This window comes from Lepisosteus oculatus, chromosome 10, assembly GCF_040954835.1.
Source record: "Lepisosteus oculatus isolate fLepOcu1 chromosome 10, fLepOcu1.hap2, whole genome shotgun sequence".
In the NCBI taxonomy this organism is placed as follows: Eukaryota; Metazoa; Chordata; class Actinopteri; order Semionotiformes; family Lepisosteidae; genus Lepisosteus; species Lepisosteus oculatus.
Window position 1 is genome coordinate 1,859,504 of NC_090705.1, and position 11,064 is coordinate 1,870,567.

The 11,064-nt window shown below is 40.7% G+C and overlaps 1 long non-coding RNA gene across 1 annotated transcript; it reads left to right on the plus strand.

Annotated features, from left to right (window-relative positions):
* The first annotated feature begins 2,063 nt into the window (after window positions 1-2,063).
* On the plus strand, window positions 2,064-10,778 carry LOC107078654 (uncharacterized). The gene is made up of 5 exons (XR_011190572.1): window positions 2,064-3,728; window positions 4,324-4,440; window positions 6,504-6,583; window positions 8,175-8,482; window positions 9,811-10,778. It is a non-coding gene; the product is annotated as an uncharacterized lncRNA (long non-coding RNA).
* The last annotated feature ends 286 nt before the right edge of the window (window positions 10,779-11,064 follow it).

Genomic DNA, 11,064 nt, shown 5'->3' on the forward strand with positions numbered 1-11,064 from the left:
TTACAGATCATCTTAGAAAGACCTGTGTAGTCAGTTTCTAAAAGAGCATTTCCACTGATGTGAACTAAAATAAACAATGTTTCTACATTGGTCATGTGTTAAAAAGGAGGGCCAGCAGACCTAGATCAGTGCGATCTTGTACGTACTGTACAGGCCTACTGCAGGAGCCTACAGCTGACGAGACACGGCCATACTAACTGAATCTGGCCATCCTATCCTCTATCAAAGTTTCCAGACCTGCCTTTGAACCCAGCACATGAAAGAGGGAGCTTTTTATTGGAAGTGGCCATCAGTGTAGGGCTTGCCTGAAGCCTTGATTGGTATTATAAGGGCTCACATACAGTAGTTATCCTGGGGACTGTCTATGATGATTGGTCCTGCACATGTGTCCAAAAGTTAAGTCATAAAAATGCTAAGTGCTCCCACAGTTTGACCTGTACAATTCCCTTCAAAAACATTTTCCTTTTTTTGCAAATAGATTTTCATGTGAGCATTTCTTGAACTTTTGGCACCTTGGCATTTTGCATTACATATTTTATCGACGGAATGTTTGCAGTCCTTGTTTTTTATTTTTGATTTGATTAAATAAGAGCCTTATAAGCATGATTCCACTTTTACATTCAAAATTATATACTTTATATAATACCCGCTCACAGCCGAAACATTGCGTTTCCTTTCTTCTCTTTTCAGCAGGGAATAAACCTTTTACTTGTTTCCATGTACTGATTAGTACACAGAAGTTCACTACATGCTTGAATGATGCTGAAAGTTTTTCCACTGTTAATGCAATCACTGTATGTGGTAACTGGCATCGTGAAGTGTGTTAGTACTCTCACAAAATTATAGCTTTGCACTGAAATGAACTTGACAGTATAGTGATGGCTACTGGGCTAATGACAAGAACAAAGGCTACAATAAGACATACAGAGACAGAAAGGTAAAATAACAAGATGCAGATTTACAGTCTACAGTACTTGTCCCTTACATCTAGTATACAGACGATAACCATGAACTGTCAACCAAGGTCTTTGCCACTTCCTGTCCATGTTATTTAACAGTGACTGCATGTATACACTATTTTGTTAAATGTGAGTTTTGACTGCAAAATAAGATCTGATGATGGCTAACTGGTGAATTTAAAAGTCTGTGGTCAGTTCATTTCCAGCTACAGGTGTGAATCGTTGACTGCTCAAGGTTTTAAATGTACTGTGGTAGTGAATCCGTCTCTGGGTCAGAGTCCAGACATGACCAACTGCCTTTGTTTTTCTGGTATGGCCACAACATTTTCTGTAACACATTTTTGAATATTTGTTTAAACGTGATAGTTAAATATTTAAAAAAGATTGTTCCTTTTCAAATATTTAACAATGAAACATTTTAGTAAAGGAAAATCTGCAGTGGGTTTAAAGGCCATAACTGGGCTGGTGTTTCCAGCACTTTAACACTAAACTGTGAATAGGTTACATATAGTGACCTAGTGAGACCTAGCTTTCTCTGATATTTGTTTCACTGTAGCTCTGAACTACATAGGTTAATTAACTTATTTAATCAGGTTGGAACAAAAAACCAGGAGAGACAATGCTGTAAATAAAGATGTCATGGACAACACAGCGAGATAATACAAAGATCTCAGTATAATGTAATTAAACTAAATATGAAAATATTTACCTTATTAATTTAAAATGAACAAAGGAGAAAAGATTACAGTATATGGGAAATCTCATGATGAAGGTGGGAATCAGCTGATCACAGTTGGTCTGAGGCTGACTGACTGGCCCACACAATCAGCTCCTTTATCAAGTACATTTAATTACATAAACAGCAGTTGTAGAATACAGATGCAGAGGCAACCCCTTGAACCTAACTTATGTGGACAAGTGATTATGGAATTCATAATACTAACAAGTGACTCATTTTCAGACTGCCTACAAAACATGAGCCGATTCCCAGTTCAGTAATCAATGGATATTGTTTGAAATTCTTTCTCGGCGTTATAAATATAAAGCCTTCATTGAAATTAAACACTTGCCAGATAAATCCTTTATTGCGAATCCTACTGAGATTCGATTGACTTTTTGCCCTTTGAACTACAGGTTCCTGCTGAGCTCTCTGCCAGGGGATGTGGCTGCCTGCTGCACTGTCAGAAACGTGTTCGCCACCCCCCTGCTGCTCATTTCCCAGGAGCTCACTTGCTCGCGGCTCCGTCATGCGATCAGTTACCAGCCTGATTTATGTGAGAGGCAGTCCTGGCGCTCCACTGAGGAGGATGACTCAGTGTGTTTGTAAGGCGATTTAAACACACACCAGATAGGGACACACTGGAAGCTCTTTCATTCCCTCCAGCATAGCAGGATGCTTTTTTAGCACAGAATAGATTGGGAAACTGCTTAAAACACCAATAACGTGATTCATAAATGTGTTAATACTTTATGGGTACATCATAAACCTAATTCTGGGTAATGTACCATGATTCAAAACACTCCTAAACTTTTGTTGTGATATTTAATGACGTGGAATTCAGTGTGTTATACTAATATATGAGGACTGAATACTGCTACTGCAATCATGTGGACAGTGTTTACTCTGCATTGCCCTCTCGACCTGCTCCTGGGCCAGACCTCACCCACCATCTATAAGACTCAGAAGAGTAAGGTCTCAGGTACCAGGTCTGCGGAGCTGGTGAAGAGTGGGATCAGATAAGATCTTCTGTATTATTAACCACTGAAGAATTTGTTTGAGGAAGAGTGGCGTTATGACAATGTTTTATTTGGGTTTTCACTCTGAAATATTGGGCGCAATGTTTAATACTATGCAGGGGTGGTATGTACTATTTACATTTTTATTGTATTTTCTAAAGGGAGGAATTCGTAGATAGTGTTTGGGAGGGTTTATGATTTTTCTTTTTTTTTGGTGGGGTTTTGGATAACTTTTGGTGGTTGTTTCTTCTTCAGTTGGCTTAAGGAAGTATAGTAAAAGTCAGAAGTCACCTCCACCCATGGTGGCTGGTATCATTTTTTGCGCCAATGATGCTGAGCTCTTGGCTTCCTTCTCTCCTCTGATGTCTCTTCCTATGCTGCTGAGAGTCAGAGTCATCTCCTCCCAGATGTGCTCCTGTCATCTTAAGAGCAGCCTCTCTGAACCTCGCTCTTCCTCCTGAGAACCCCTCTAACTCTAATCCTCTGGGCTCCACCACCCTCTTCCCCTTCTTGTCTACAAATATCGCTGGTGTCACTCGACCTCTCCTTGCACACTTCTCCTCTGGCAATGTCCTGCCTCTTCCTCTTGAGCAACAGTCACAGAACCCACCCCTTCCTTACCAACTGTTCTGCACAGCTCCCATTCCGAGCCCTGGTGCTCTCCCTCCCAAACTACTGTGTCTCTTGGCTGGCTTCCCTGCCAGTGCTTTCCACCCAGTCCAACTCCATCCAGATCTCTGCCTTTTCTCTTCATTACTTTTCACATGCTACTCCATTACTCCAATTCCTTATCTCTCCCTGCACTCCCTCCGGCCTGCTCCTCTCCTCCTCTCCTGCCAGACTATCTGTCCTCCCCCTCAACTCCCCCACTTGCAGAGACCCCTTTCCTTCTCCGCCTTCTCCCCTCCGTGCTGGAATGAACGTCCCCCAGGAATCAGGAGAGCTCAGTCCCCGACCACTTTTCGGCGCCTGCTCAAAACCCATCTGTTCAGGCAGCACCTGTGATCTCTCAGCTCTCAAGTAGACCTTTCAGTAAGTCTTCCACTTTTACATTAAATACATTTAATTCTCAATTGGTAATGAAATTCACTGGTTGCACTTATGCACTGGAAATATGGGTGTCTGCTTTGCTGCTTTTCATCCACACAACCTGTAAATACTTGTAATTATTATGGTGCTTGCAGCTATTGTATTTTTATAGTATTTGCTCATATTTGTAATCCTATCTATTGTTTTGCTCTGAACCTGAATGCAACGCTAAATTTCATAAACACTGCAAGCTGCCATGGATAATGCATGTCATCATCATCATCATCGTTATATAGTCCTCATTAATAACTACAGGCAGCAACAATAGTGTCTAAAGAGCAGAGCTTGTAGAACACTACATCAAAAATTGACTGGAAACACTGTCGTCTTCTTGTTTGTTCCAAACTGGTGTTGGGGTTTAGCATCATATAAATATCCACGAGAATTCATGTTGGAAAAAAGTAAATTCTCCCTGCCTGAGGAGTAACCCCTCAAATAAAATCTTTAAGTGTATTACAATGATGACTTTAGCACATGGCAATGCTATGGCAGGAAGTACTATGTGCCCTTTCTCACCATTTTTTTTTTATTTTCCCAGGAAGAGAGGAAGAGGACATTGAATCAGTATCCCTGTAAATCGCACCATCACAGGTTCTGCTCCTGGCTCAAAGTCATCAGAGATTCTTAACAGGTCTGGGGAAAGACACATTCTGGGGTAAGGGCTCTCAGATACGATATAGTCTTTAGAACACAAATATATTTATACTGAATACATTCAGTATTAATACCATTATAGTAATACCATCCCACTATTATGGTCTAGACAAACCATACAGCAGGTTTCACAAGAATCCCATCCCCATATTTTTTGAGACACCTTATGTGACATGAAAGGGACACATGCTGTTGCAGTGCTGCTCAGGAGGTCACGGTTTCTGCTCCAGCAGCCATGTGTTCATGGTCAGGGAGGTGATGGCAGGAACCCGGATTACTGTCGGTACCTGGGGTGGGCATCATGCCACATGCTTGCACCACTAAAACATTTCGGCCGCTTTTTGTGGTAGACCAGTAGGACAGGAGTCTGTTCCCACACCCCCGGCCCTGAAAAGATCACATTAAAATCCTTTCATGTCAAAGTTATTAAACATTACTTTGCTTCCTGCATGGTGTTTAACCTTTCGCAGACTGTATCATGCCATGGGCAAGTGAATTTAGAATACAGCAAAAAATACTGAAATAGATACAATACAGGACAAGATGTCTGAAACGTAATGCTAAATAGCTCATACTTCTGGCTGATCAGGGGACATGAAAGGCTGGAGTTTGGTTTTCTCCAGAAAGTCTTGTTGCCTTTACCTGTGGACAGTGACGTTAATGAGGAACTTAACATTCAGCATCCATATCTTGTTTTGTCTCTGTAATGTTGAATGCAGTGGAATGAGAGTTAAGACCGGCAATGGCAGTAAAATGTTGCAAATCTTTTTCCTTCTATTATACTCCCAAACTCATATCACATTTTAAATCTTACGTACTTACTTCACTCATCTTTTTCCCCTTCCATTACTGTATAAATTGTCACAAGTCGGGTTTCGGTACTTTGCGACAAATGTCGGTTTAAAGAAATTGCAGTTCATGGTGTTATGTAACATGAAGGGTAAGGCCTACCTGGACATTTCCCTGTGAACTCAGAGGAATAACAGATGAGATGTGTGAATTTGAAAAAAAAAAATATTTCTGGATGTTACAAATATATACTGAGAATACTCATACCTGCAACTCAGTACTGAAATACCAGTACGCAGGGATTGATTAAAAATGACCTCAATGATTAGTGCCTCCATATGGAGAAACTGAAACTTGGATCAATAAGCAAGTCTGAACATCTTCAAGATGATTAGGTGAAAGGTGGACAGCGATCTGTATTCAGTAGCCTTAACTCGTGTTGGGCAAATCCAAACAAAGAGTTGCAGTTTATTTTTTCCAATCACTAAATCACTACCAAATTTTTTATACATTTCACGTACTGATGCTCTACTCATGTAAATAATGGTAGCATTGGACCTTTTCTTAGTGTTTTGTTAGGGGAATAGAGCCTGACTTGAATTAAAAGGCCTGATTAAGCCTTTAAGAAATTCAAACTCCCAGTAATATCTGCTTAAGGTCCGTGTTAAAAGGCTTACCCTTACAATATCATTAAACATGATACGTGCAGAAAAATAACAACCTGGGCCCCAGAAACAGGGAAAATGTCAGTCTCTGAAATAAATAAAAGTATTTCCAGTTCAGTACTTCCTGAACAGAGGGCAATGTACAAGTCACACAGGGCAGCTCTCGTTAGCCCTTGTAACTCTAGTCCGAGTAACTGATTGCAGTCTCGACTTCTGCTTTTGGAGGAAAACCGTCCTGTGTGCCACCTACAAATCATTATTATGAACAGAAGCATTCTTATGTTCTCTGGGGTATAGATTGCTTCATTTAGTTCCCTTCCATGATGTATGCCAAGGGCAAGAAGTCATTTAGCCTTTAATTTATTGGTAAGATGATTTACAGCTGCAATATAAACACAGTAGTGTCCCACTCTCCTCAAAGTGTACCCTACTTTAATAGTTTCATGACTAATGGCATGAAGGTGGAAAGCCTGGCAGCTGCTACAACAATTAAAAATGTAAAAGAAATGATAGCATTAACAGTGTTTGTCTCATGGAGTGTCGCCGATGCTGTAATTGCAAAACGGATTTCTCACTGTGCTACTGTAACTAGTCATGAGGTCATGAACAGGTCTGACACGAACACTTCAACCACAGAGCAGAGTCTGCACACAGGAGCCACCGCGGAACAACTCCCAGGGTGAGGAAAAGGTATGGTGAATAATTCTGAATTTACATTACGAATATGAAAATATCACAGCCTGAGAGTTGTTGACATATTAATGTTCATGAACATCACAAGATGATAAATTAATTTGCTTGCCCAAGCTGTACAGACATATCTATAGATCTCGAAGATTGCTATTGCCAGAAAAGCTTGCGGGTGGCTTGATGAGAAAAAAAAAATCTAAAAACAAATAAACAGCTGGAATTTATACTTCAATTGAGGATTTATAAAACTTGCAGGGATCTTCGGATTAATGGTAAGGAGGTATCCGACTGTTTTGAATAATCATATTAGGTTTTCACAACTGCAGAAACATTAATTTAGAAGATAGTATGGTTTCTGCAACTTAAGGATATGTATACAAGGAATTTCATAGAATCGGTGTGTAAAAGTTAATTGGAATTCATCTGTAAATAACAGGAGAGATAAAATCTGGCTGATAAGGATGCAGGATAAGGAACCACTCAGAATTAGAAAAGGACATTAAGGGAAAATAATACTGGCTTAAATCTCTGCCCCAGCTTTTCACGGTCGGTGTGAAAGGAACTCTACAGTACCTCTTACAAAGTTTTCCCCTCTTCATCTGAGTCACCCATGCCTGGTTACTGGCCACAGTTGTTCCTTCCACCAGTAAGAGGTGTCAAACACTGAAACATTCACAGGCCGCCGTGACTCACGATGAGGAGTAGGCCGGTCTTTAGAAAAAAACCTCGGTTTCCTCAGGCAGTGTCCATATCCTAGAGTCGCTGTACACTCATTGTTTCCTTCAGAAGTGCTGAGACGGTTCCAGATGTAACTTCTTTCTCCAAGTCATGTCCGCTTGGCCCAGAGTGAAAGTGCACTTACAGTGCACTTCACAGGACAGGGTGGTTTTGTACACCCACTTGTTTTTGAGTAACAGGGAAATTACTTTTGCAGGAACATTTTAAGGATATACAGTATGTGATTTTCTCCTTTTCTGCCAGAAGAATGGTTGTGATGAGTTATTTGTCAGAGCTCTTAGCATGTTGCAGCATTAGGTACTGTTCTTTGTCATCCCCATGTCATGCCAAATTATTCATCCCTTTGCACAGCCCTTTGTGGTTCCCATGGCTAAAAAATAAGTCAAAGCCCATCATGCCTGTCCAAGACAGTGCTGGCCGATGTCACATCTGCTTCCCATATCACACAAAGTCAAAAAGCATTTGGACATTATCTTCCCCAATTCAAGCACACAGTAAAATGATTTAAAGGTAACTTTCAATGTCCCTGCCTTGCTGCTCACTGGATGACAAGTAATAATTAACAGGGATTCGCAACAAGCGGACATGTGATGTGTCGTGAATATGCTGTGAGTATTCTCAGATTTGATGTGATCTCTATGTGATGGGAGCTCTCCTGCATGGACCATCACATTGCTTGATTTCTTCCTCATCAACAGCTTTCCCTGCTGAGTCACATCTGACATACTGTACTCCACCCAGTATTTTGTGTCACTCAGCTTGGCTTGAATGCAGATATAGCAACCAGATCTTTGTTCACTGATGATAATGTCCCAAGGTAATCAGCCTCTCTCTTTTAATAATTCCTCTATAGGACTCTCATGCACTTTTTGTGCTGGTGGGGATTCACTTCGTCCACCTCAGTTTGACAACGTGTGGCAGTCATTCTATGCCAGCAGCCCCACTGCACAGCAGCTCTGGTGCTGACGTGAGGGACTGGTGCCTCTTGTTACCACACACTGGGGCAGTAGTTTGAAACTTCTGGTCCAGGGCGCCACCTGCTGGGCTACCTGCACCATTTACAGTAGCAACCTGGTTTTCCTTGAAGATCTCCTGTCCCGGGACTGACCTGGACCATCCTTGTCCAGTTTTTAAGATCTGACAAAACTAGGATACAAGGTGGTAAGTACTACGTGAATCTTTTAAAATACTGTAGTAATAAGGGAAAATGTGATATACCATTTCTGAGTCTTATTCTTCCACTTAAGAGTGTTTGTTTTGATTCCAAAATAAATCAGAGTAAAAAAAAAACAGACTGAACTCACTCATGTGCTACAATTGCTCAAGCGCAGTGCCTTCTGATTTCGACATAACATTCCTTGTACTGTCCAGGAGTGAGCTTTCAACATCTTGTGTGCTGCCAGGTTGGTGTGGTGGTCTGTGCAACTGCTTTGTGGGTCTTGGGTCCTGTGGCTGAAGTATACCCTGCAATGGGCTGACATCCACAGCCTTGATTCCACCCCTGAGAGCATTCTGTGTGGAGCCGGCACGCTCTCCCTGTGTCCGAGCACTATTCCAGTGCTCCAGTCTCCTCCTTCCACATACCTTCCACGTGAATGGTGTCTCTAAATTGTGCCCCCTGTGAGCTCCACCCTGTGTCTGCCAGGTTAAGCTATAGCTCACTGCCACATTCAAGGAATAAAGCAGTTTCTCAAAACTGTCCATGTATGCTGACACACATTGTAAAAATTGCCGTCGAAGAGAGCCCCCTTTTTTATTCTGATAAGACATGTCAGCTGTTCATTTTCTATACATGGGAGATGATATAAAACAGCATACCGCGTACGACTCTGTGAGATATGCCTAATAAGCACTTGTAGCATGTGAGTGAATGAAACCTACACCTTTCAAATAACTGTTATTTAGCCTTGTCTGGGAGCACTTAATGTCACACAGTCAAGGTAACAGAAATGCAGGTATAGGAGAAACATGGTGAAGAAAGAGAACAGAAATACTGAAATACCATTCAAGTTTCTGTGATGCCAGCTGTAACTTTAGGAGAAAATAATAATAACTGGTAACCCCCAGCCCCACCAAAAAAGAAAATACAGTCTTCTTTGTAGTATCAAAAATAATCAACATTTTTAGTTTTAAGAGGTTATAGCCTGTCTGTTGTTCAGTATTTGACATCAAGCCTGACCTAGGAATTTTACTCTACCTTGAATGAATCAGAGCGAGATGTCACCAAAATGTGCTTTCTCCACAATTCTGAAAATCTGCTCCTTGGCAGCTGTTTGTCAGACATACTCATGGAAGTCGAGAATAACAGAAAAATTTCAAGATCTGAATTGGTATGGTCTCAGATCACTTACCAGCAAGGACAAAAATGCACCCTATTTCAGGAAACGTTTGCCTTCTTAAGACCTGATTAGCTATCCTCGTGGTTTCCATTCTGACATAAAAAAATACACACATGAAATGTATAAACATTTGATTAACTGTTGTTTCAGCTGATTTCAACAGAGACAAATGTAACGACCATACACGGACTCTAAACAATGGAAAGTTGAAGGCCTGTGTACTCTGTATGTTACAATTACATCGTCTGGCATCCAACAACAAGGATAGAGATTTCTGGCACATCACCCACCCAACAACAAAGACCCAAACCGAAGAGTCATGAAAGGTTTACACAGAAATATCAAGCTTCAATCACGTTTGATAAGTTGCAAATTGCAGCTAATGCTGCATTTGTTATTTCAGCTGCGGGGAATGACCAGGAGGAAGTCAAAAACGTCGCGCAGGCATGAAACCGAAGAAAAAAAGTCTAAACAAAACAGAGTGAAACAGTGCAGCACACTGGACAATAACAAATCTCACTATGATTTGTTATTTGGTCCTATGGGGGACAGGAAGAATGCAGTTCCCAATCTGGATATATTCTTCCAGGAACATTACCAATCAAGGATCCGTTACCAACTGTTAATGGAATACTTGTTGCATCTTTACTTTCTTCCACAATGCCCTGACCACACTTGGACTCAATCTTCGCCTGAGGGAATGTACGCGTGCAGATATGTGTACAGTATATAGCTATTGCCATGACTTACAAAGTGTGTACCCAGAATGCCATTACTCACGCCATCGAAATGTGGGCAATGTAAAATGCACCAAGAGACACAAAAAAAATCCATGAAAATTGAAAAAGAAGTCTCTTCTCGGTTGGCCTACTGATTCAAAAAAGAAAAGAGTAAAAACACACTGAAACATATTAAAGTCCAAAACACCTTTTGGTTAACCTGATGTTGCATAATTACAGTATGTAGTTATTAACAATTGGACATATACTGTATATAGCCTTTTGATCCTATTTCTGTGAATAACCAAAGGACTGCAATTTATCAGAATTCACGTTTGACGGTATAGGGTACCAAACTCAAATAAAAAACATTTTCAAGAAGTTCTTTGTCCCCTCTAATGTATCCATCTAACGTTCAGTACAATCAGTCTGACAAATGGTCTATCTACTGTTTACATATATGTTTAATTTAGATATACAGTATAATGTGTTTAAAAAGCCACAGCTATTAAGCTCTAAACTAATTTATATGTAAATATGCAATATGTACCCTGAGTGTAATGAAAATTCAGCTGTAGAGCCCCGGGAAATGTCGAGTTTTCTTCAGATCTATTCAGCATATGTGTCAGAAGCAGGGATGACCTTGCTATTTGGAATTTAACCTTTCTGCTAAACATGCACTGTG